We start from the raw sequence: 27,938 nt of genomic DNA on the forward strand, positions 1-27,938 counted from the left end.
ACAGGCTTTGTCTGATAGGCTGAGGAGGTATGCTGATTCACACCCTGGGCTAGGGTGGGTGGCAGAGGGAAAGGGAAAGGAATTGATTACTTTTCCTGCATAATAATTCCTGCATAATTCACAGCTGGTAATTGTGTGGGTTTGTTATTGTTGGTTTCATTTTTTGGTATGGAATCATTTGATTAATACCTGCCTCTTCCAAGACACTGTAAACTCCGCAAAGGCAGGGACTGTCCTGTTCACTATTATTTTCTCAGTACACAGCACAATGCTTGGTACACAACAGGCAAAAAATACATCTTATTGAATGGTGAAATCACCTGGGAAATTTTAAAAACATGCCCATGTCCACCAACCCTGAAATAAGATCTGCTATAAATTCTCTTCCCTGAACCTCAGAACCACAACTTGTGTCAGGATAGAGAGTAAGTAGTGGGGCTGGCGTCCATTTTTTGTAAAAACCACCCAAGAGATTCACTTTCATTCCTCTTCCCAAAACCAGTCAAGTGGATCCTTTAAAGCCAATCAATGTGACATGATTAAATTTGCTGGTTGCATAAATAGGGAGGACTCCACAGACATGCTGAAGTGCTGGGACCAGTAAGGAAGTCTGCGTAGTAAGCAGGTAAGAAATGACCTGGTCTGGTTTAAATCACTGGTGGTGGGTGTGAAGAGGGAAGAGATTTAAGAGATAACTCTGGAGTAGAATCTAGGCAATTTGGTGACCTTTTGGACGTTGAGTGGAAGAGAAAGTGAGACAGAGGAAAGAACCTAGGTTGAAGGCTGGAGTGAATATTAGCAGACAGGAAGGGGAGGAGAGTCACTTTTGAAGTTGCTACATTCGAGATGTCTGTGGGACGTGAGGGGACACAAATATTCTGGAGAACACTAATGTTTGAAGCAGGCTAGAAAACGAATTCTTGAGGAAGACGGAGAAGAACGACTTGAGAGGAAGAAGGAAAACCTGGATAGCGTCAAAACATAAGTAACAATGTGCAACAGTATCAAGTGATTTCTAAAGCTTAGGTTAGATGCCCTGAAATACCTCCACTGAGTAATGGCAACATGGGCACTTTCGGGGGCGGGGAGCAGAAGCCGCGGACTACTTTTTCAAGAAACTTGGGGCGAAGACAAGAGTAGGGTTGGTAAGATTAAGTGGGATATGACTTTCGAGCACATTTATAGCTGAGAAGGGGGAGGCGGTCCGAGCGGACAGGAGGACAAACATCTCCCTGCTTGCATCATTTTGCCAGCTCCTCCCACCACGTGACCAGGAGGCCGTCCCCGGGGGCCGGGCCTCGCGGAGACTACAGCCCCCAGAAGGCCCCGCGGCGCTCGGGGGCGGGGCCGAGGCCTGGCGCGCGCCCGGGCGGCGCGAGCGGAAGAGCAAGAGCTTCGAGGAGGCTGCGGAAACGGAGACCGACTGCACCCCTGGTAAAGAGCTGCCCCGCGTCCCTGTCCCTTCCTTCCTCCGCACCTTGGGCTGGGGCTGGTCGCCTCTACTTCTCCCCTTACACTTGGGACAAGCTTCCTTTCCCTTTTGTGTGTTACCGGTATTTTTCTCCTCACGTGACGTGTGGGGCTAGCCCCTGCCTGGGGCGGAGGTTTCTGGGAAGCTCCCGCCCTTCGACCCCTGCGGGCCTTGTGTTGCGGGGGAAACCTTTGAAGGCCCTTTTTGCCTCCTAGGGCTGCTTACCTGCTTTGGGCCCTTCCTCAGGTACTCCCTGCGGAGGGGCCGTACCTTTCCTGGGTTTCAACAGGTACTGAGCCGGGTCGTGGCGACCCCCCTCTCCGCCCAGGAGTATTGGGTTATGGGCCTCGGGGGCTGCCCCAGACGACCACCGGGCTGTGGGCGATTTCAGGGCACGAGTCTCTGGAGGGAGTCCGCTGCGCCGACTGGGAGCCCCAGGCTATGGGCTGGGAGTGAGCCGTCTTTACGAGAGGGTGTATTTCCTGGTTTTCTTGGGCCGCCTTCAGAAAACTTCAAGTCCGATTATTAAAGTTTTCCTCATCAGTAAAGCCAACTCTAAGAGTTGAGTAAGGAAAGAAGCAGGGGATTTGAAGTCTGATGTCTTGGGAAGAGCCTTGGGTCTGCCACTTGCTGGGCTTGTGATCTTTTATAGCCCGTTTGTCGTGGCCTCGGTTTCCCGATCTGAAAAATGGGGGTACTTGTCTTAGAAGCTTGCCTGCCTTCCAGTGTTTTGGGCTTCGGCGGAAGTGACCCGTGTGGGAAAGCACGTTTCAGATATAACAACCTTACTATCTTTTTTTTCCCTCCAGCCCAGGTCAGTTGAACTTTAAAACCACATTCATGTCTTTATGAACTTGATTTATAAACATGATCGTGATCAGTTGAATTAGTTAATAAACAGGGGAAAAGTGTCTTTGCAAAAGAATGTGAGCCAAACAAATGTTCTTATGCCCTGTTCTGAGTGAAGCGGTGACATTAGGGCCTGTCACCTTTGGGGTCAATTTAAAACTTCATCTGGGTTCAAAGGTCCACCAGAGTTTTGGAGACTTCCCTTCCACCAGGACTCTTAGAGCCAGTGTTGCTTCCCTCTTGTTTTGTTATAACTTCCCTTCAGCACTACACTGGTGCAAGTAGTCCAGAAAGTGCTTATTGTTCCTCAGATGTGGCGCTAAGCTAACGCCTGTCTCCAGCAGGTCTAGTGACTTTTTTTCCTTTTCGCACACTGCTTGTGTTAAACCTAGCTCTGAGTCTAACACGGTTCCACTTACCTAGCTATACTAGGTAATAAGAAGGAGATATATGTGTTAGAAGTGCGTGTTTCCTGGTTTCTATTCTGGCAGTTTAGCTCTGTGTTTAAGGAGGTAGGCTTTTGTCTTATTTCTCCCCTTGTAGAGAAAGGATTTTACAGTCAACTTTTTGTGGGTTTGGAGGTGTAGTTAGTTGGTAATCATGTATTTATGCTAAAATCATTGGTTCAGAAATACTTGCGTGTGGTTTGGTCTAAAAACAGAGGATGGCAGTACAGTGATTTAGTTGAATGTACAAAGTTGAACAAATTTGAGTTCAAATTCTGGCGCCTGGTGCTGCGACTTCTAGTTTATGATGTTCAACAAATTATTTGACCTCTCTCAGCCTATCTATAATTTCTGAAATGAAGATAATAGCATTTACCTCATAAGGTGTCTATAAGGATTAAATAAGATGTGAATACAAAGTAATGCCTGCTCATTGTTTTGTTGCTCTTGTAGTTGATGACTGATGATGGTAAAAAATGATATTTTTGGAGTTCCCATCATGGCACAGTGGTTAACGAACCCGACTAAGAACCATGAGGTTGTGGGTTCGATCCCTGGCCTGCTCAGTGGGTTAAGGATCCCGTGTTGCCGTGAGCTGTGGTGTAGGTCACAGATGCAGCTGGGATCTGGCATCGCTGTGGCTGTGGTGTAGGCTGGCAGCTACAGCTCCGATTAGACCCTTAGCCTGGGAACCTCCACATGCCATGGGTGCGGCCCTAGAAAAGACAAAACAAACTAACAAACAAAAGATGATGTTTTTAGGTACAGTATTTTCTTGAGATTACATCTCTTTTTTGTTGTTGTTTCTAAAATGAAGGTGGTTATCCTTAACCCATGAACTTAGAGGAAAAAAAAGCTGTAAATAGAAGTTCCCAGATTGCAGAGTTTTTTTTTTTTTTTTTTTTAAGCAATTACATTTTATATAAAGATTCATTTAGGCTATTTTTCACGTTCAGGAAGTTTCCAAAATGCTCTTGTGAAAAGATTGTTGTTGAGGTGTGCTACTGGACTGTTGCTTCATTTATAGCCTATAGTAAGAATGCAGTTTTCTGTCTGCACAGTGTAGCTTGTAGCAGAACAATTATCTATGTTTATACTTAGATACTGACTATTGACTAGGACAGAGTTTTATAGAGCATTTTTTGTTGGTTCTCTGCCCTCTTCCCCTGCCCTCCCCACCTTTCTTTTTCTTTTTTCTTTCTTTTTTTTCAAAGCCAGACTCTTCGACTCTAAAAGTTCAATCTAGTGGGTAGGGTCCAGAAGACTTGGTGACCCTCATTTTTTGAAAGTGGAAACTCTTAGTGACTGGTGATGATGGTGGCATTAGTATGTGTGTATCTGCAAGGAGTGAGAGTTTAAAGAAACTGAGGAGGAAGGCTTAGTAGAGAAAACTGATATGTTGGTCAAAGCAAAATCTTAGAGTTAAGAATTGAAATGTTTACTTTTTATTTCTTCCAGTGCTGTGTTGATTACAAGATGTCCACCCATGCACATGTTTAGGAAATATTTCTTTCATGTCTTTTTTCCCTGTGGTTTCCCCTGGCTCTGCTTTGTCTGTTTTATCTTTACCTTTAGTTAAGAATCAATAAGATAACTATTTCTTCATTACAGACTTGTATATAAACGGACAATAGAGTTACTTCCATTAAAATCTACTTTGTGTGCTATAACGTGTTATTTTTCCCTCTGTGTTTTAACATTTTGGTTTTTGACTTTTTTTTTTACGTAAAAGAAGTTTTGGAAAGGTAGACCCATTTTCAGGTTTAGTAAAAGATAGATGGTGTTATTACCATCTTAAACTTTTATTATATTTTTCTTTTATTTTTGCTTTTTAGGGCCACACCTGCAACATATGGAGGTTCCCAGGCTAGGGGTCTAATCAGAACTACAGCTGCCAGCCTCCACCACAGCCACAGCAACACAGGATCTGAAGCACGTCTGTGACCTACACTGCAGCTCATGGCAGTGCCAGATCCTTAACCCACTGAGCGAGGCCAAGGATCAAAGCCGCAACCTCATGTTTACTAGTGGGCTTTGTTTCTGCTATGCCACAGAGAAACTCCTATATTTTTCTTATAGTAATGAATTTGGTGATACATATGTATTCATCCCCCTAATGGTTCGCATGATTACTGTATTTTTTTTTTCCACTTTTTAGGACCACACCAACGGCATATGGAGATTCCAGGCTAGGGGGATCCAGTTGGAGCTACAGCTGCCGGCCTATGCCACAGCCACAGCAACGCAGCATCCCAGCCTAGTCTGCCGCCTACACCACAGCTCATGGCAACACCAGATCCTTAACTGAGTGAGGCCAGGGATCCAACCCCCAACCTCATGGTTCCTAGTTGGATTCATTTCCGCTGTGCCGTGACGGGAACTCCAAAGAAGGGGCCTATCTTTTTTTTTTTTTTTTTTTTCATACTATTTTATGGCCGCACCCGTGGCATATAGAGGTTCCCAGGCTAGGGGTTAAATTGGAGTTGTAGCCACTGGCCTACACCATGGAAGCATGGGATCTGAGCTGTGTCTGTGACCTATACCATAGCGGGTTCGTTAACTGCTGAGCCATGAAGGGAACTCTGAACTGTATTTTTTTTTTTTTGTTAGCTGAATTTAAGTTTGTTGACTGTGACCATGAAACTCTGAAAAGCAGAGCTAACTGGCTAGTATGTTTGAATCTGTGACCCTGTCCTCATTAGCTCTATAAACTTACTGTTCACAAGACACCACAACAGAATGAATAAGACTGGTGTATTGATGATTTGGCACCTGTGCACTCAGACATAATAGCAGTAAATGAACAGGTACCAGAAGTAAAAGTATAGATTTTTAATTACACATACAAGACTGGCCCTTACACTGTGTTTAAAACTGGTGACCTATAGGATGATCTTTGACAGTCACTAACCTGAACTATAATTTAGACATTTCTTTTAGTTGTTGTATTAATTTCAGACTTCCCACCACAGCAGAAGGGAGAAGAAATGGAGCTAGGCTCTTCATGTCTTGAAAGAGAACTCTACTTCTCCTATTCCACCCACCAGAAAATGTGCTCTTAGCTAGTGGGGAAAGCGTTGAGAGTTTTCTATTAATGAGCCCAGGAGGATGGATGAAGCCCAGGTAACTCCTAAGAGCTTATTGAATTACAGAGAAATTCCAGTTGTCAGAGGTTTAGATAGAAGAGAAGTTATAGAGTATTGCTTTGCAGCAGTAAGCCTGCATTTGGAGATTTTCTCCTCTCAGTAAAACTTGAACCAGTTGCTTCCAGTCTGTGGTGTGCACTTTTTTTTTTTTTTGTCTTTTGTCTTTTGTCTTTTGCTGTTGTTGTTGTTGTTGCTATTTCTTGGGCCGCTCCCTCGGCATATGGAGGTTCCCAGGCTAGGGGTTGAATCGGAGCTGTAGCCACCGGCCTATGCCAGAGCCACAGCAACGCGGGATCCGAGCCGCGTCTGCAACCTACAGTGGTGTGCACTTTTTACAGTCTCATGCCAGCCTTCTTTTTCACTCTTGAGATTTACTCTTCAGTTTCATTACTGTTTGTTGTCCCTCTTGTATCTTTTTTTTTTTTTTTTTTTAATGTCAAACATGGCTAGTTTTGGAGTAGGAATAAAAACGGAGAAGCAGATAAGCACTATTGGAAACAGCAGGTGCTGATGTATAGTATTCTGAGGCTCCCAGATAACACAGGTGAACCTGTGTGTAAGATGATTTGGATTTCTGGAATGGGCCAGTGGCTGACAGTTCATGACTGTTTAACTTGGTGCAGAGGCAAAAATGTGGAGCAATGATGTGTGACATTCCTTAATATGAGATTTGCCTCTTAGAAAAAATCCATGTAGTGTTAATACTGGCTTGCATTTGGGCTGTTTTCAAGTTCTTTGCCGAGGAGTACCAGTAGCGTATTGAAGAAAGAAGGGAAGCACTTGGACTTGAATAGTCACCTCTTAAATTTATACCTGTTTCTGTTTTCTCATCGTTTGTGAAATAGGGGTGATAATACTAACCCTGCTTGTTTATAGAGGGAAAAGTTAACAAGAGTGTCTTGAAAATGGGGTAACTGTAGAAGAAAGACAGAAAGGCAGAGTCTGAGAAAGGGGAAAACACACACACTGGGGTGGGTAACTTGGGGAGAGACAGAGGAATACACACACACAAAAGGCAGTGAGTGAGGGTCAGTCAGAAACAGAGAGGGATGCGCAGGTTCCCAGGTTAGGATTGAACCTACGCCACAGTTGTAACCAGAGCCACAGCAGTGACAATGGCAGATCCCTAACCCGCTGACCCACCAGAGAACTCCAGTCCAACATCATCTCTCTTTTTTCTTTTTATGGAAGTTCCCGGGGGTTGGGGCTGGCCATTGGGGGATCTAGGGGCTGAATTGGAGCTTTCTTCCACTCTATTTTCTGTGTATGTATATTAACCTAAAACACACACACACACACACACACACACACACACACACACTTATTGTAATCTCTTGCTATTGTATATGCATTTTGTATTCTGCTTTTTAAAAAACAAAATATTTATCGATAGTGCACTAGTGTCTAGGTCTGTTTCTGGAGTCAACATGAATTATATTACTGGGCAGTGATCTTTAAATTTGTATTCATTTTGCCTGGGAACCTAGGAGACAGGTTCAAATTCTGGCATTGCCATTACCAAATTGAAAACTAGGGCAAGTTATAGGATATCTCTGGGCTTCCATTGTGTCAGCTGTTGAATGTATCTTCCAAGGTATTTGATAAGACAATCTGGTGAAAGTTAACCTTCTCCTTGGAAAATCACTTATACATACAAGATGTCCTTGTTTGGTCAGTTTTTTAAAAAATTGGAGTATAATTGACTAACAATTTTATATTAGTTTCAGGTGTACAACATAGTGATTTGATATTTCTTATGCTACGAAATGATCATGAGAGTAATTACCATCTGTCACCACACAAAGTTATTATAGTGTTATTGACTATATTCCCTATGCTGTATATTACATCTCTGTGACTTATTTCTTTTATAATTGAAATTTTGTATCTCTTAATCCCCTCACCTGTTTCATCCATTGCCTGCCCCCCCCCAAACAACCACCAATTTGGTTTCTATATCTTTGATTTTCTTTCTGTTTTATCATGTTTGTTACTTCATCTTATTTTTTAGATTCTACATATATGTGAAATCATACAGCATTTGTCTTTCTCAGTCTGATTTATTTCACTTAGCTTAATGCACTCTGAGTCCATGCATGTTGTCATGAATGGCAAGATTTTATTTTTTTTTAAAAGCTGAGTAATATTTAATTGTGTGCATATATATATAATATATATATATGTTACATTTTCTTTATCCATTCATCTATTGGTGGACATTTAGGTTGCTTCCATATCTTGACTATTATAAACAAACTTGCAATGAACACTGGCATGCATATACCTTTTTGAATTTTTGTTTTCCTTGGTTAAATACCCAGAAGTGGAATTTCTGTATCACATGGTAGTTTTATTTTTAATTTTTTGAGGAACCTCCATAGTGGTTGTACTATTCTACATTCCCACCAACCCTGCATAGAGTTTCCCTTTTCTTCACATCCTCGCAACTTGTTATTTTTTGTTCTTTTGGATGAGCTGTTCTGACAGGTGTGTGGTGATGTCTCACTGTGATTTCGATTTGCATTTCCCTGATGATTAATGATGTTGAACATCTTCTCATGTGCCTGTTAGCCAACTGTATGTCTTTGGAAAAAATGTCAGTTTAGATCCTCTGCCCATTTTTATATTTTTGATATTGAGTTGTATGAGTTCTTTATATATTTTGGATATTAACTCCTTATTAAACATGTCATTTGCAGATATCTTCTCCCATTTAGTAGGTTGCCTTTTCATTTTGTTAATGGTTTCCTTTGCTGTGCAGAAGCTTTTGAGTTTGATGTAGTCCCACTTGTTTGTTTTTGCTTTTGTTGCCCTAGCCCAAGGAAACACATCCAAAAAAATGTTGCTAAGACTGATGTCAAAGAGCATACTGCCTATGTTTTCTCCTTTATGGTTTTAGGTCTTACATTTAAGTCTTTAATGCATTTTGAGTGTATTTTTGTATTTGGTGTAAGAAAGTGGCCTAGTTATATTTTTTTTGCATGTAGGTGACCAGTTTTCCTTATACTATTTATTGCAGCAACTATCGTTTACCTACTATATATTTTTGCCTCCAGTACTGTAAATTAATTGACCATGTAAGTGTGGTTTTATCTCTGGGCTGTCTATTCTGTTACCTAGTCTGGTCAGTCTTTGGACTTCTTCCATTCAACGACTGGGTGAACTCTGTGTTGAGGAATGGAAAATAGAGCAGTATCCATCTGAGGTTACTAGGTCTTCATGAAGAGGAGGATCCTGAAGGAAGTGATAGAGTGACAAGATGGGGAGGACAGAGTAAAATTATACATGAAGAGAGTGATGAGAAGTTAGAAGCAAAAAAGTATAATATATTGACTGAATGAGACAAAAAGGGTATTTTAAAAGTATTGCACAAATGGAAAGTTAGGATTTTACTGATGATGATGATGATGAGTAGTAAAGAGATGTGTTTCGTTAGGTCTATATGTGTATGGGGATAATGAAGAATTAATGGAAAGCTTTGAAGGCTAGCCTGAAGAACTTAAATTTGATCCTGGAGTATTTTTGTTGAAAGTCATATGATGAAAACAGTGTTTGAGAAAGGTTGTTCTGGCAGGTTTGTGGGATAACCTTGGGTGGGGAGTGGCTTTAGGGTATTTCCAGTAAGACAGTCATGGGATGATGTGGAAATAGAAAACACAATAGCTCTCGTGGAGGAAGAGCTATAAGTATGGGGTGAGAAGAGCTGAAAGAGTTGGAATACCTCAAAGTTTTGAGCTTCTACAAATCAAGGGTATTGCGGTGCCTTGATTTGGGAAAGAATCTCATAGAGGTCAAGGGAGAAAGGGAATGAGTTCAACTGCTAATATAAGTTTTAGGCATTAGATAATTTGGTAGTTGAAAAAGTCTGGTACTTTAGAAGTAAACTTGGAGTTCCTGTTGTGGCACAGCGGAAATGAATCCGACTAGGAACCATGAGGTTTTGGGTTCAATCCCTGGCCTTGCTCAGTGGATTAAGTATCTGGTGTTGCCGTGAGCTGTGGTGTAGGTCACAGATGCGGCTGGGATCTGACATTGCTGTGGCGTGGCGTAGGCTGGTTGCTACAGACTCCTAGCCTGGGAACCTCCATATGCCATGGGTTGTGACCGTGAAAAGTGGGGAAAAAAAAAAAAAAGGTAAAGAACTCAATAACATAAATGAATGCTGTCCCTTTTAAAGTAATCCATTTTTAAGACCATGCATTTATTCTAGGAAATAAATATTCTTTGGAATTTGTATTTTAGGACTGTTTTCAGAACCAGTAGAGCCATACAAGAAAACCAGACTCATTACTTTATGGTCATACCTTTTGTACTCAAGAGTATTATCTTTGTTGATCACTCCACTTGTTTACCATATTTATTTCTAAGTAATATTTCACAGTTCCTAGAAATTAATCTGTAGAGGTATAAAATTTGTTACCATGGTGGATGATTAAATAACTATCATTGTGGCCGAGGACAACATTAAAAAGTCATAAACTGTGGCAGCAACCTTAGAAAAGGTGCTAGTGCACCCTGATTAAAATGGTGGGTTCTGGAAGCCTAGGTTTGAATGATCTCTTCTTTATATAAGTTCTGTGTCTTGAGCAAGTTATTTAAGTTGTCTGGGTCTCAGTTTCCTCATTTTTATTTAAAAATTTTTTAAATTAAAGTATAGTTGATTTACAATGTTGTGCTAATTTCTGCTCTACAGCAGAGTGACTCAGTCATAAATATATGTAATTTCCCTTTTTAAGTATTATTTCCCATCATGGTCTATCCCAGAAGGTTGGATATAATCCTCTATGCTATACAGAAGGACCTTGTTTCTCCATTCTTAATGTAATAATTTGCATCTGCTAACCCCAGACTCCCACTCCTTCCCCTCTCCCCCTTGGCAACCACAAGTCTGTTCTCTGTGTCTGTGAGTATGTTTCTGTTTTGTAGATAGGTTCGTTTGTGCCATATTTTAGATTACACATTTTAGATAACATGTATTCCACATATTTACGTGATATTGATATCCTATGGGTTTTTTTTAATTTTTAATTTTTATTTTTGTGTGTGTGTGTGTTTTAGGGCCGCACTTGTGGCACATGGAGGTTGCCAGGCCGGGGGTCCATTCAGAGCTGTAGCCGCTGGCCTGTGCCAGAGGCACAGCAATGCGGGATCTGAACCCTTCTTTACCAGAGCCATTTTGCTGGGCCCTGGTCGGAAGCCGATTTCCTCATTTTTAAAATAAGGATGGTGATAATGCTTCCTATTTCATAGGATTATTGTGAAGATTAGCTCTTAGAACAATGCCTGGCAAATATGAAAAGCTCAGTAGACATTAGCTATTTATTGCCGTCACATCAGCTACTACTGTTGTTACCACCACTACTTTGTCTATTTATCTATTTTGTTTGTTTAAAAAATCACTTATGTTCCTGTTGCATTGTCTTGTACAAATGGAATGATACACAGCTGGAGATAAAACGAGAGCTCAAATAAATGATCAGACATACAGAGATGAGGGTGTTGTTTGTTTGTTTGTTTGTTTTTTAAGGGTGTTTGAACTAGAACTTGGAGAGGAGCAGAAAAGACCAAGGATGGAATGTTGGGGGATATTCATGGTAAGGGGGTGGGAGGCAGAAAAGGAGATGGCAGAGGAGCAGCAGAAGACTGTTTAGAGAAAGAAAACAGAGTGTATGTTAGTGTAGAGGTTATATTAATCAGGATTAGATTTGGTTGCAGCCAGATGACAGAGACATAAGCATGATAGAAGTTCATTTCTCTTGATGTCTGAATTCTAGAAGTAGTCTAGGACTGTTGTGGCTTGTCATGGTGTTGTGTTGCTCCAGTGTGCATGAATTCTGTTCTTTTCCCAAGTCACTTTATAGTCTGAGATGGCTATAGAGCTCCAGCCTTTATATCCACATTTGAACCAGCAGAAGGGAAGAGAAGAACACATCTCCTTCTCTTTAAGAATGCTTCCTGAAAGTTATATGTGCCACTTTTGCTCATATTCCATTGGTCATATAGCCTTAACTTCCTACTGGTGATGTTGGGAAATGTAGACTATTTGGAATGGTTAATGCCTGGCAAGGAAAAAACGGGAACAGTGAGGGTAATCCAAGGTAGTTAGATGAAGAATGTAAGGTAGATAACAGAGTTCATTGTCTTTAAGATAGTTTAATTCTTTATTGGTAATCCTTGATAGAGTTTCTGTGTTTAGGAAACTCTGAGTATGAAACTACTCTTATCAAATTGCATCAACAGTGCTTTGTTTTTAGGGTGCAGTCCCTTCATGCATCCTTACTTAATTAGGATTATCAGTTTCTTTTAAGGAAAATGATTATGGGTATATATGTATACGTATGCACATGTGATGTATATATATATTTATCTTCTCATTTAACATTAGCGTTGGCCAAAATTACTTCACATGGCAACAGCATGCAGTAAAGTTGATGGCAAATAAGCCTGTGATATCTTTCTTTAGTTGCTTTAAGCTTTTAATTTTACCTAATCTTCTATCCACTCTCCAATTTGGTTGTTTTGGGCCATTGTTTTTAATCTGTCTCTGTTCTTTTATATTACTACTCTGTCTCACTGCTGTTAATCGTACTTCCCAAAATAGATAAATGAGCAAATTTAATTAAATGTGTTCTCTGCACTCTCCTGATCATTAATGAATTTGTAAGTAAGGTCAGACCTGCAATCTTCCTAGTATTATAGTGACTGAATTCTCTCTATCCACTAAATTGGTAATTATTTGCTTTAACTTTTTTTTTTTAAAGCTTCCCTATTTTGTATGTTTATATTCTTTCAGTGTTGGAAATATGAAGTTCTTTTAACAAAAAAGGGAAGACCTTTTCCCTAGGATTTTTGTCCCTTTGAATTTAAAATGTTTTATTTATGTATTTTTGTGTTTGGATTTTTTGACCAATTTCTGCCCTTTTTTTTTTTTTCCATACCTGTGGCATATGGAAGTTTCCAAGGCATGGATTGCAGCTCTTGCCTTGCCAGGCTGAGGCAATGCTGGATCTTTAACCCACTGCACCAGGTTAGGGATTGAACCTGTACCTCAGTAGGGACCCGAGCCACCACAGAGGCAATACTGTCCTTAACCTGATGTGCCAAAGTGGGAACAACTATTTATTTTATATATCTATGTATCTATACACACACCCCCCCACACACACATTTTTTTTTGTTGTTGTTTTATTTTTTTGGCTCCAACTTTGGCATGTGGAAGTTCCTGGGCCAGGGATTGAACCTGCACCACACCAACAACCAAGCTCACCAGTGACCATGCCAGATCCTTTACCCGCTGCACCACAAGAGGACTTCCTATTTATATATTTTTGAGTGATGAACATATGTTTAAGATAAGTTCATAGTTTGCTATTTATATTTTGTCAACATACAGTTTAAAATCGATGCAGTTTTAAAAGTCACATAGTAAAACAAACAAACAAAAGGTTTATAACAAAATATAGTGAATAGTCATTGTGTCACCCTTGCCTAGTCTCTCTAGTTCTTTCTCTAAAGGTAACCACTTTCAGTTCCTTAGGATGTTTCTTCTGGCATCTACATATCTTTGTATTTTAAAATAATATGTGTGCAATGCTATCATTTGTTTCACCAGTTTATTCATTATATGTAAAGTTTCTATTATGATATAGAAAATTTTGCTGTTCTTAAACCACCATCACCATTGCAGCTTCTCCCCTAGCCTTCCAGTTTGTTCCAGTTTGTTCCAGTAGTTAATGTTGTATTTACAGTATTATGCCTGTGCACATTTGCTGATCGTGTCTTAAATAGTGACCCCTAAGTGCAGTTTTCCATAAGGTCAGTAAAAATAATCTGTCAGTTCGAATTTTCTTTCCTTTTAAAAAAAATTCTTGGAAATTTCTCTTCTGGAGATTTTCTCTGGGCTCCTATCTGAGCCTGCTATCTGGGCCTGCTGCACAGACCTTTTCCTGGTATGGTTTTCCTTTGTTGTCATCTTTAGACTTTTCTCTCCCTTTGGGTGTGATTCCCAATGTTGTTGGAAGTCTTATCTTCATTCTCCATTTACCCTCTTGCTTAGGCGCAACACATCCTCTAGTAGTTGTGTCGAATTGAAAAGACAGTACCTTTGGCAGAGAGCTTGAGGATGACTACCCTCAAATGCCTGTCTCTGTCACAAAGCTTTCATCTGGATTGCTTGCCTTCTACTGTGGTTCACAGTTAGCATCCTGGAATTCCCATTCACCAATGCTTCTTCAGTTCTCTCTTGTGTTGACTGTTTTATTTTGCACATCCTGCGTCTTTCTTTGTTTTGATTTATTTCCTTGTTTTATGTCAAAGGATGATGAGACTGTCACTCACCCTCTAGATTATCTGATCAGGCACAGCCTCCCTGAACAAAGCAGATTGTTTATCTTACAGTATTTGACGGGAGTGTGGAGTTAAGGGATTGGAAGATTTTAAGAGGCAGAACTGGGTTAACAACATCTGTAAGTCTGGTTACTTGGGTGACATTGTTGATTGGTTGGTACTTGTGCTTATTGGAATGCGTTTGTCCCTGATTGGTTGGTTTATAAAAGAATGCCTGCTGGGGTAAATCATCCTTGTTATTTGACTGGATTTAAAACTGGTTCTTCTGAAAACATTTTATTTATCTTGGCTACAGGTAATCGTTTTTTTCCTAAATTTGTAAGAAGTTTAAATTCTCAATCCTGTAGTAGTTCTCTAAGAAAGACTACATGACAGGTAGTTTTTAGAGCCTTTCCATGTCAAAATGTCTTTTCTCTCTGTCCTCATATGTGATTACTATAGTCTGGGTAAGTGAAATTCTAGATTGGGAATCTTTTTCTTCAGAATTGTGAGGGAATAGTTTTTTTCAACTTGTCCTCTGTTGCTGTTTGGAAGTTCTAAACTCACATGAATCTTTTGTTTGGACCTTCTCTTTGGAAATTTGTTGGATCTCTTCTTTGTCTTGGTATTCTGAAATTTTAGTGATGTGCCTTGATGTGGGTCTGTGTCTGTTTTCATACTGTGCTGGATATTTGTAGATACTTGGAGGACTCTTAGCCTAGAACAGTTCACATAGTTCCAGGAGCTCCTGTGTGGCGATTGGGGTGGGGTAATAGATCTTAGCATTCAGTATGCTTGCTTAATCACCCGGTTTTAAAGACCTCTGCACTTGGAGACGTCACCAAACCAGAGATAATCTGTTTTACATTCTGCAGAGCTAAACTCAAGTCTTTTTTCAAGAAGGTGAAGGTGATCTAAGAATCTAACTGCTCTTCAAACAGCTTTTACCCAGTGCTCCTTCCCCACTTCACTTCCAATTCCAGAGGTAGTGCCAGCAGTCCTGACCCTTCTCTGAATTTCTGGTTGTAAATTGGCGAGGGTCTCAGGTTTCTCTACTGCTGGATTAGAATTTGACTCTCAGGGAGCTGCTATACAGTTACTATTCATCTGTATATGTTCCAACTTCCAAAGTTTTGTTACTTTTTTCTCCTTCTCCTGCTCTTTCCATTCTTACTGATTTACATCTTAAAAAAAACTTTACTGCTGTTTTTGTAGGATTTTAAGAAGCAAAATTGTACACGCACACACATATATACATGTGCACACATACATAAATATGTGTGTGTGTGTATCCATTCTGTTAACTTATAAGTCTGAAGTGATTTGTGATTTGCTAAGAGTGACTGGTTTATGTGAAATGGTACTACATGATCATTATAATTTTAATACATGAAAGCCAAAGTAACCCCAGGATATGGCTCAAATACAATGACCAAATACAGGCCTGCAGAGAGGACACTCCTTTAGAAAATGTCATGTCTTCCTTCATCATGGGCTATCCCTTTAACTTCTAAAGATAATTTTCAGAAAAAAACATAAAAATATACATCTTCCTCATAAGAGAGCTAGCAAATACTGATAAGTAGGAGAAAGAAAATAAGAATACTTTAATTCCACCACCCAGAGTTAACCACTACTAACCCTTTAGTGTATATTTTCTAATCTTTTCTATGCATTCACCTATTTGGGCAAGTATGTTTGAATACTATATCATTTTGCTCCTTCACCCCTACCTTTTCCACCATGAGAGTCAACTTTTTAGCACACAGTCTAGAGATGGTATTAACAACCTCAGACAGCTACCGTTTATTTGATTGCAGATTATGTGCCACGGACTGTGCTAACATCTTTTTTTTTTGTTTGTTTAATTTATGTTGACTTTATTTCAGAGTACTGAGAAGTTACATGAATGTACAGAAAATTCATCCAGATACCCCAAATATTGATACTTTACTATATTTCCTTTCTCTTTCTCTTCTCCCCACCCTCCAGTATTTACTTCTTGAACTGTTTGAGAGTAAGGTGCAGACCTATTCCCCTGTATACTTAAATACAAGGACATTCTTTTATGACAGCGCAGGACAGTTGTCAAAATGAGGAAATTAACATTGATAGAATATTATTATGTAGTCTACAGTCTTGTTCAAATTTACTCATTGTCCCAATAATGTACTTTGTTATGGCCAGAGGAAATTCTGGCTCATGGAGTGTATTCAATTGTCATGTCTCTTTATTTAATTTCCTTTAATCTGGAGCGTTTCCTCAGTCTTTCTTTGTTTTTGCATGGCATCATTTTTGAAGAGTATAGGCCAATTATTTTGTGGAATGCTTCTAATTTAGGTTTATCTGCTATTTTCTTGTGACTGGATTCAGGTTATCCAGTTCTGGAAGGAGTACCACAGAAGTTATGTTATGCTTCTCAGCATCATGTCAGGAGGCCCAAGATATTGAAATATTAGTAATGTGATCTTGGACCACTTCATTAAGTAGTATCTGCCAGATTTTCCAGTGTAAAGTTCTGGTTTTCCTTTTGTAATTTTTTATAGTAAAATATATGTAATATAAAATTATCATTTTTGACCATTTTTAAGTGTACATGTACAGTTCAGTGGAATTAAGTACATTCATATTTTGTTTATAATTTTGAGGTATCTGAAAAAATACTTTGAGACTTATTTAATAAATATCCTGTTACTTCTTGAACTCTTACTAATTTTAGTATCCATTAGTGATTTCTCCCTGGATCATTTTCATGATGGCCCCTAAATGGTGACTTTCTAATTTCATCATGTCTTCTATGCTTAAATAAATATTTATAATATTTTATTTCATTATGTATTTTGATGCCATGTCTGATTTGGCCAGTAGGAGCTCCGTTCAAGTTGATTCCTATCTCCTTTTGCCTTACCCTTGTCTTTCTTGGAGCACTTCCTCACTTTTTACTGCAGGATGTTCTAGGATTATCTTGCACTCTCTCATCCTGGGTCCTGGGATGAGTTATTTTTTTCAAAGAGGTTTTTTTTTTTTTTCTTTTCTATTTAGGGTTACACTTGCAGCATTTGGAAGTTCTTGGGCTAGGGGTCGAATTGGAGTTGCAGCTGCCAGACTACACCACAGCCATAGCAATGCCAGCCCAGATTCAAGCTGCGTTTGCAGCCTAAGCCGCAGCTCAGGAATGTTAGATCCTTAACCCACTGAGCGAGGCCAGGGATTGAACCCATATCCTCACAGAGACAGCGTTGAGTCCTTAACCTGCTGAGCCACAGCAGGAACTCCTCCTCAGTTCTGTATTTTTAACTTCCTCTTGTAAAGATGAGAAACCTATCCCCATTTTTCATATTTTTACTTATTGGCCTAATCCTAGAATATCAGAAAATAGTTTTAAGGATTACTAACTCATATACTACTTCAAAGACACCAAGTAAGTAGAGTTCAGTATTTGTTTATAGTTTTTTCCATTAGCCTGTGTGCATATAGTCTAAATCTCCACTGTCCATGAAAGTAGCCACTAACTGCATGAATTGAGATGTCGTAAATTAAAAACATATGCTTGATTTTGTAAACCGAGTATGAAATAAGAAATGTGAAATAAATAACTCATTAATATTTAAATAATATCTTTATGTTGTTTATATATTGAAATATAGCCATGGTAGATAAAAGAAATTAGTAAAATTAATTTTACTGATTTTTATTTTAGAAATATTAAATCACATATGTGGCATCCACTATTTTTCTCTTGGACTTCCCGTGTGGCTCACAACCTTATTTTTCTCTTGGACATCGCTGATCAAGAAACCGTGTTTAAAAGTTGCTTGGATTAGTTTTCTCTGCCCAACATCCTTCCCATAACATGGTTATGTTAGTCATTTGAAGTACAGTTCATTTCTGTTTGTAGTCTGTTTTTCTCCCCATCCTAACTGATCTTATTTATTCTTGAGTATGTTAAACATTAATATGGTGCCAAAAGTCAGAATTGTGTAAGAAAAAAAAATGTATATATATATATGTATATATATATATATATATATATATATATATACCCACTCAGAGCAGTGTCACCCATTTTTCTTTCCTTTTCACCCTGTTTCCACCTATCCTCTGTAGGTAACCAATATAATCATTCTCTGAATTACCTTTCCTGTGTGTTTTTTCCCCTAGGAATGAGGAGATACATGTTGCTTTTCTTATTTTCTCTAACTTTTTACAAAGAAGCTAGCATACCATAAATACTCGTTTGTACTTTGCTTTTTTTACTTAACATTTCACTTAAATATATTTTGGAATCCATTCCGTATCAGTTTATAGAGCTCACCCTCCCTCCTTCCCTCTGTCTTTTCCTCCCTCCTACAGTTGCACAGTACTCTGTGATGAGGGTGTTCACCATTCTCTTAATGCCGTTTCCAGTATTTTGAATTTATAAACAGTGCTACAGTTACTAACCTTGTCCACTTATATTCTCCTATGTTGAAAATGTATGTTTCCGTAAATTCCTAGAATGAGATAGTTGGGTCAAAAGTTTAAAAGCAAATACAGTTTTCTTAAATATTACTAAATCCCTTTCTGTGGGGCTTATGCAGATTTGAATTTCCACTTGCAATGTATGAGAGTTAGTTTTCCCACAACTTCATCGTCAGAGTATGTTGGTATACTTTTAAATTTTTGCTAACCTGTTTGTAGGTAAGAAATAGATCTCATACTTTAATAAAAAATAAAATAAAAAATAAAATAGTATCTTGACAGAATTTTAATATTCACTTATTAGTATTTACTCTCTTTTCATAATTTATGGGGGTCATTTTAATATCTTATGTGAATTGTATTTTTAAATTCATTTTTGTAAATCGGGTTTTTAAAAATTTTTTCACCCTCAATTTTAAGAGTCTTTTAATATCTATCTATCTATTCTACATAGTAGGTATAATAGCTCTTTATAAGTGATTTATATTACAGGTATTTTCTCCCATTTTGTCAGTTGTCTTTCAGGGTGTGTGTGTGTGTTTGTGTGTGTATAGGGGCTTTTATATAATTCAATTTTTCAGTTTTTTGTTGCATCTGAATTTTGTGTTAGAAAACCTTTCTCTTTATCTAGGATAAAGAGGAATTCACATGCATTTTCTTCTAGTACTTGTATGATTTTAATTGTTGCATTTGGATCCCTGGCCCATTTGGAATTTTAAAAATTATAATGTTTGAGTTAATCTTTTTCCAGATGCTAATTAGTGTCCTCGCATAATTTTGCCCAATATACTGAGATGCCACATTTATCATATATTAAATTTCCACTGAGTTTATTTCTGGACTTCTGTTTTTTTGTTTGATGCAGTTTGTCTTTCCTGCATCCTTATCACGCTGTTTTAATTATGGAAGCTTGATGGGCTGGCTTTAAAAAAATTTAATGTTTTATTGGCTATTCTTACATGCTTATTTTTCTTTTGAACTATTAGCTATCTCTATAAAAAAGCCTGTTCATATTGGGCTTTTTATTGGGATTATGTTAAATTCTTGGATTAATTTAGGGAGAACTGACATCTTTATGATGTTGTGTTTTCCATCCAGGAAGGAGGAATATCTTCCCATTTGTTCACATCTACTTTTGTGTCTTTCAGGAATGTTCTGACATTTTGTTGTTAAGTTGGTTTTGTGCACTTCTTATTTAAGTCTCCATTTCTTAAAAACTTGTTTTGTAGATTTTTATGCCAATATTTGTAGAACTACATTATTATACTTTTTAATGTCTGAAATATTTTCTGTAATATAAATGAACCATGATTTATTTAACCTTACCTGTGTAGATGGACGTTCAAGTCATTTATAATTTTTGACTGTTATAAATGGTTTCGGAATAACTATCCTGTAGAAATCCAGTTATTCCGTTAGGATAAATTCTTTGAAGGAGATTGGCCTGGTCCAAAGGCCCTTTGATATATAAAAGATTTTGAAATATTGTTAGAGTGCTTTGTATATTAATAAAATACATACCTCCATCAACAGTGTGGAGTCCTATTCAGTCTATACTCACCAAAACAGGATCCTATTGCTCTTTTTTAAATCTTTGCCACTTTGATGGGCAACAAAGTACATTTACTTTGGATTTCGTTGCTAATTGATGTGATTTATTTTTTCTCTACTGACTGATGAGGTTTATTTTGTATTCAGCCATCCATCCATTCAGCATATTTTTTATTGAACATCTACTATATGCCATCCTAAGGACTAGAAGTTGAACGTCTTTTTGTGTTTTGATTATTTGTATTATGTTTTTTTATCTCTCTTTTTTGGGATGACAGTTAGTAGGTGTTTTGTCTCTCTCAGACTAATTCTTAGAGAACTGAGAATGAGAGATGGTACTTCCTTATTCTGTTTTGTTGTTGAGCTTCTAAAATGTATTTTTGTGTGTATGTGTGTTTATTTTCATTGCACATTCTGTGGTAAATCACTGTTAAACTCTTAGTATTCATGAAATGAGATCATGAAAGTTAAATGCACAGACAGGTGTCAAAGAAGGGATATATACATATTTTTATAAAAATAAATTTTATTATTATTTTCCAGGTGAGTCTGCTGTCTGTCAGAAGGGAATTCTTGTACCATTTGTGTCAGACACTGTGCATTCTAGAGTTTTGGGGTTTTTGTTTTTGTTTTTGTTTTTGTTTTGCCTTTTATAGGGCCGCACACTTGGCACATGGAGGTTCCCAGGCTAGGGGTCTAATTGGATCTGTAGCCGCCGGCCGACACCTCAGCCACAGCAACGTGGGATCTGAGTCGCGTCTGCGACCTACACCACAGCTCACAGCCACACCAGATCCTTAACCCACTGAGCGAGGCCAGGGATGGAACCCGCAACGTGATGGTTCCTAGTTGGATTCGTTAACCACTGAGCCACGACAGGAACTCCTAGAGTTTTATTTTTTTTAAAGAAGTCACTTATTTGGTAAGTCAGTGAACTATATTTATGTACATTTTAGAAATATTATTCTCTTTGTTTATATTTTGTTTTCTTAGTGTCACTTTATTTTGTAACTCTCTTATAAAACAAGTTTGAAAGTGGCAATATCCTGAAAGACTTTCAGGGTCTTTGAAGATTTTCCTGCCTCTGTTCACTGTCTTTCTTAATTTCAGTGTTTGTTGTAGAGAGAACAGGGGCTGGTTAAATATTGAAATTAGTTCTCAAAGTTGGACTACTAGCTGTGCTCTTTTTTAGTCTCTTTCCACTGTAAGAACTGAGAATTAACATCCTTCCTGTCAAGCTCTTGCTTCCCTGTATTTCATATGAGGTGCAGCAAAGATGCAGTGTTATTATAGGGGTTTGATGAACTGATGTAGGAACAACTGATGGTCAAGTAAACCCTCAGTAAAGCATAAGAAAGTAGAAGGAATAATGCTGTCAAAGAACTTAGAAATGAAAAATAATTAGGTAACTAGTGAAACTGATTTTAATTTTCTAAATATTACTCTATAGGTATTTATCTTTAATTATTTTTTCTAAGAAGACTTACAGAGTTGACATTAGACGACCTGCTGTTTTGTGAGAGGTTTTTCTTCCCACGTCCTCTGATGGACTTTTCAGTCTCTTCCAGCTTCTGACTCTTGTGTAGCAGCTGGCAGCTGGGAAGCTGATGTATACAGGGTGAAGGCTTTAGTGGTAACCGGTAACTGTCAGAAGAGAATTGTACTTGTGTGCTGCTGAAGCACATGGGAAAGAATTAGGTGGAAACTGTAATGTAATGATAATGGTGATTTACAGGATTTTCTGTTGAATGATTTTGCACAGCCAGGCATAGAAGTAAATGTTGATATTAAGAACTGAGCTTAAAACAAAGCCTTGTCAAATAGAATTTAAGGATGAGGAGCCATAGGCACAGAAAAAAGGGAAGGAAGATTCTTCTTTGCTATGTTTTTGGTAGTCTGCTTTTGTTAGCGTCAGAAATCTAACTTCAGGTATTCCTGGATGCTGTGCATGGCTTTGTGTGAGGAGTGGCATGGGATTCCATTGTTTGTGACTCTGAAACGGCCCATCTTAGAGCAAACCAAGTGAGTTTTAACCTTGGTTATTTAAAATCTCCTTGTACCTGTCTTATTAGGAGTATTATTTTTTTAAGAAGAAACTAATTTGCAACTGGCTATAAAGAGTGACATTGTGTCTGGGAAAATGCTGTACTAACACACTGTGGTGTCCCACAGGGGTGCTTCTCAAGTCCCCAAGTACAGTGCTGACAATCTGTGACAGCCTGTGAATTGTTGGGCAGCAGTTGGGGAAGATGGACAGCAGGATGCGGTGGTTGTGCGTAAGTTATAGAGGAGATGGGAAGGGGAGGAAGTGAGAGAGGAACAGAGCACCTCAGATTCTGTGGGCAATTTGAATGAATGCTGGGCTCCTGGTTAGCTCTGCTGATAGGGCTGTGAAACAGCTGGAGTTGGTTTGGGTGGGCAGAAATAGTGTGTTTCACTTTTCCTGTCAAGGTATTACTGTTTTATTCTGTCTTCAAAACTCTAAGGTTAAATGTTCTATTGATAAGAGTATGGATTAGATAGATTGAAAAATTCGAAGAGACCAGAAGTATCACTTCATGCTAGGAAATGAAACTATAAAATCAGGGTAATGGGGATGGGTCTTATCTTTTCCAGGAACTATTACAGTGGTAGTAAGGCCAGTTACCATATCTAGATCCAAAATGACTGGGCTTTTATTTCAGACAAATATATATCCTGTTATTTATTTATTAGATATTATACATATATACATATACCACCAGATAATTGTCTCAGAAATACTTGGCTAACTATAGCAGTCTTTATCATGTTTCAGGGCATGAGTTTCTGGATACTATTTGGATTGTGGAGTAAAATTTAATGTGGGGCAACCTTTGGTTCAGTTCTTTCTCTGACTGTGAGAATGGTTATAGGAACTAAATGTATTTGACTGCTCCTTCAGGTGTGTAGTGTCTTTTTCTGAGTGTGGTATCAGAATTGGAGGACATTATTTTGGAGCTCATCCCTCCTGTTGACCCTGTTTCTGGGTTTTTGGTTAAATGTTAACTGCTCATTGATACCATTGGGCTGAGCAGGCATATGAGAGATGTCAATGCTGAGATTACATGCTGTTTTTTTATCAGCTCCACCTGTTGGTACATATTTAAGAAGATGCCAGAGTTCAGTGAGAGGGCAAATGTGTAAGGGAAGATATGGAAAACTAGAGACACAGTAATATTATCACCTCTCAGGAGTTGTCTGTAGGGTCTAGACTGGACTCTCCATTGCTTGGGGTATGGAGTGTGGAAGGCCCTCCAGGCTGAAAACAGTTTTTCTGGCAGACTGTTTTCACTCTTTCCCTACAATGAACTTTTGACTCTAGTAGTTTCTACAGCTGTCTCCAGAAAAACGCTTTTTGACTTACTGCCTCTTCATATTGTTCAGGCTATCCCTTCTGCTTGGAATATCTCCCTTCAGCCTCAGTCTGCATACCAGCTTCTAAAGGCCTCATTCCTTATCCCCTACTTTATGATGTCTTCTTCAGCTAATCCAGGTCCTTAGTGATAGCTCTCTCCTCTGGGTTTTTACCATTTACAGCTTTTCTCTTTATTTGGCAATTATATACTACCTTAAAACAACTTAGAAAAATTCTTCCCAGTTAGGGAGAGGCAGCTTAAAGAGGGGAGGCTATATTGTTCATGTGGTTCGTACCATTTTCTTATCTGTGGTCCTACGTTACAGACTCCACCGCCCCATCACAGATCTTAGTACAATCTGTGCTCTTAATAAATATTTGTTTGGCTGTAAGAAAATACCATTACCTATTGTTAGCTTTTACTGGTCTTCAGCGTTGATCTTGGTTTTTGTACCGTAAGAATAATAGATTAGAATACAGTGTAGTACCTGAGCCATGTTTTTTCAGTACTACTTTGAAAACCCCTTTATTGCACTCTGTAGAGACTTCCTGATCCTTAAAGGAGCAATTCTCTGGAGTTACTATTATATTCTAAGGTGTGTTATTCTCGAAACTCTTCATTAATAAACTAAACCTTCAATCTGCATGTAAGAGAAGCTCTTATTTATTAATTATTTAGTATTTTCTTTGCCTGCTTTAACGTGAAACTTGCTTCTTTTGGTGTCTCAGTTTATAATCAGCCACATTTGGCCTTCACAGTTGTTAGCATAGCTACGGGGAGGAAGGAGATAGAGGATTGTAACTGTTTGGCTAACATATGGACTCCACCTTCTTTACAGTTATGCTCATTTGTTACTATTGCACTTTGGGTTTTTTGTTTTTTAAAATTATTCTCTACCATGCTTTGTTTTACCCCATTTTTTAGAAGGCATGTTTTCTAGTCGACTGTAGTAGTTTAGCATGGGGACTATGAAATCCTAACCAATACTTGGAAGCTGTGTGATCTTAAGTAACTTATGTTTCAGATTTCTCATCTGTAAAATTGAGATGGTAATAGTATAGTATATAGTATATTATAAACTTAGTATATAGTGTGAATCAAATGAGGTAATGTATGTAACACACTTAGCAAAAAGAAAGCCTAGTAGCCTCTACTTTCAAAATTTGCTCAGTGGTTTATTAGCTTTAGTTTGTGAATCCTAAAGGGGAAAAAAGATCAAGTTTAATGCATGTCAGGTTTGAGGCACAGCTCTGAAAACCTTATTCATTTCAATGTTTATTGTCAACTATGGGATATCAGTGCAACCCAGTATAGACCCAGGGGAGGAACTAATTTCAAATAAGTCTAGAAACACAGACCAACCTCCAGATGTGTAGTGAGGGAAAGAAATTTGAGGAGACAGTTTTCCTCTTCCCTCCCTACCACCAGGTGTATATGCAGATTAGGAAGCAGACTTTGCTCTCTACCTTTCTATTACATAGTATATTGCTACTGTTCAGTTATAATATTAAAGCTTTGATCTGACTACCTTTTGAGATGCTCAGTAATAGGTGCTAACATTAAACTTGGAACAGTTAAGGTGGTGAACCGTGGGGTTACCACATCAGTGGACTGTGAAAGAGACTAAGCTGCGGACTGTTTCCCAGCCTATAAAGCGTGAAATCAGTTGCTGCTGATGCATGGCGACTATGGCCAGTGGAGTGTAAAATAAGTTGGGAGCATGAATTGTGTTATGTTGTGAGAAAAACCTTTTCATGCCATAGTTTGTTTACGTATTTTGAGGCCCTCAGCATCCTATTGGAATCATCTATCCTGTGTCTTTCATTGTCTTCATACTCAAGATTTTTCATGAAATGTTTCTCCCAGGTCTGCAAGCTATATTCCTTGTTCATCTGCATTTACAGAGTCACAGGCTGTAAACGTCTGAAGCAGACTAATATTAAAACACTGTAACTATTGTATCCTGATTAAGATTACACCAGAAATACACCATCTGCAGTATTTGATGTACAAGTTCTTTTGTTTTTAGATTCAGATTTGAAAGTGCACTCTGTATTCTGCTTTGAAGCTTCCTTCAGTCCAGGAACTGTGTTATCAATTTCACTGGTCATTGTTCCCGCGTTCCCATGTGCCTCTGGAGAAAGGGAAGTATGTAGAGAAGGGTAATGTTTTCAAATGGTTGGGGAATTGGTAGGAAGAAGTATAGAGATTATTCTTATGGGGAATAGAGGAGAGGGAGTTCCTCTCCTGACACCTGGTGAGCTTCACCATATGGCTCTGAAGGTGAGGCAAGGTGAATGAGGAAGTTTCAGAGACAATGGTGAATTATTACTGTCAGCACTTTTAAATCTGGAAGGTTATTGGGATTAGTCCTGTCATGAAAGCATTAAAGTTCTTTCGTTCTCATCCTAGTTGGTTTTTCTTGTTTTGTTGCTTTGCATTTATACAGATTGTAAACAAATTGTTAATATTTATGAAGTTAATAGATGATTGTGAGAGATCATCCTGCTTAATATCAAGCAGTCATTGTTAAGTGCAGGGACTTTGAAATCCTAAGCAACACTTTAGAAGCTATGTGATTTTGGGTTATTTAAGCGTCAGCTTTCTCATCTGTAAAACTGAGAGAATAGTACCTACCTCATAGTATTATAGCTGGAATCAAATGAGAAAATATAAAGTATTTAGCACAGTCCCTGTCACCTCATAAGCACCCACTGAATGGTAGCTGGTTGTTTTTTCTCTTTCTCTTCCTCTGCTACTACTATTGGTACTACTCTAACAGGGATTCACTTTTGCTTATACGACCTACACCTTAATGGAACAGAAAACATATTTAGACGTGGTTCATAGCAGCAGATTTTGAAAAATATGTCCTTATTCTCTTGCTTAATTTATTCCTTAATAGAACTTTCTTAACTAAATAGAAACTCTATAAATATGAAGACTTTTTATTGAAAGGAAAGATCTTTGTGTTGCCTTGAGATAGCCTTATTAAAAATTGATTATTTAAAATATATTTGATTAATGCAAATAAAACAGCTTTTCTGTGAACTTAGGAAGTATGTAGGAATAAGAGTTTGCAGAATTATCCATTCTTATTATTCACCTGGCACCAGTTATTTTTTTCTGAGGTGCCTTTTTTGGAATTCATAGGAGAAATGTTTTTGTCTGATGCTAAGAAGAGTTGTAATGGAGTTCTGCTCTGGTGTATGAGGACATTTTTGTGGGACTGGGATGAAAAGCCATCCTGATCATTTACACTAATGGAGATGGGTGTTAGTGTGGATAATATATTTGGTTTTGATATGTATTATGTGATTATTTTTGTAGCACCATAATTTCCTTATTACACTTTGCTCAGCTAGTGTATCCTGAGTATGTATACTGGGTGGAAACTGGTTAGGGCAACTATGATGGTGATGAAACTACTAGTTTAGTTGATGGGAGATCTGGGTTCTGGTTTCACTTATCAGTCATATAGCTACACGTCTGAAATAAATTCCTCAACCAGTTCCCTCATATTTAAAATAAGGGGGTTGTAGGACAGGATTTTCCAAGGTGTTTTTCAGCTAGCTCTAAGGTTACAAAGGTCTGTATGGAGGTAGCTTTGCAGTCAGGAAATGCAGCAGTAACACATTTTGACCACCAGAGGGTGAAGTCCAATCAGTCAACTTCTGCTCTGTGTTGGACCAGAATGTGCGTCATTGGAAATGAAGACACATTGCTCCTCTATTCGTTTAAGTTATGGAGCCTCTTGTTTTTCTGATTCTATTTGCATTAGATATCATTCTGCTTTTTTCTTTTCAACCTTCTAGATAGGACTGGGACCAATATATAAGGAAGGGAGAAGAGAAGAGTAGAGGTTTCCAGTTGTCAGGAATTCATCTAATTTTGTTCTCTGAGATAGTGACTCTCAGATGACCCATTGGCAGCTTTGATGGGAAGCGCAATAGTATGAGTGGCCGAATTTAAATTACTTGGGGCCACCTTCCTCCTCCCGAACACACAGGCACACATACGAAGGACATTAAACCCTCATTACCCTCACTGTCTCTGAAATCCCAAGGGTGAAAATTGGATGTCTGAGAAATATAATAAAATGAGCACAACACTTGTAATTGAAATCTAGGTTCCAGTCTTGCTTTGCTACTTAGTGCCCTTCCAGCCATCCATCTTACAACCTCAGATCCTTAGTTTCCTTATTCCAGAAATTAGGATGTTGAATTCTGAACTATGCATTCTCTTTCAGTAATGTAATACTAAGTCTGTAAAAATTCTTTAATGTTTATGTGAAAGACAGGACTATTCTCTA

The 27,938-nt window shown here is 38.4% G+C and overlaps 1 protein-coding gene across 2 annotated transcripts in view; it reads left to right on the forward strand.

Moving 5' to 3' along the window:
- The window catches only part of R3HCC1L (R3H domain and coiled-coil containing 1 like), an 85,239-nt gene continuing 58,634 nt past the window's right edge, over positions 1,334-27,938 (forward strand). Inside the window, exon 1 of one of the 2 annotated variants that reach the window (XM_001929141.7) lies at positions 1,334-1,434. The gene's annotated coding sequence lies outside the window, so the exon portion shown is untranslated. The remainder of the gene's footprint in view (positions 1,435-27,938) is intronic. The other variant, XM_021074445.1, reaches the window with a different exon arrangement.

This window comes from Sus scrofa, chromosome 14 (assembly GCF_000003025.6).
Source record: "Sus scrofa isolate TJ Tabasco breed Duroc chromosome 14, Sscrofa11.1, whole genome shotgun sequence".
Taxonomy (NCBI): domain Eukaryota; kingdom Metazoa; phylum Chordata; class Mammalia; order Artiodactyla; family Suidae; genus Sus; species Sus scrofa.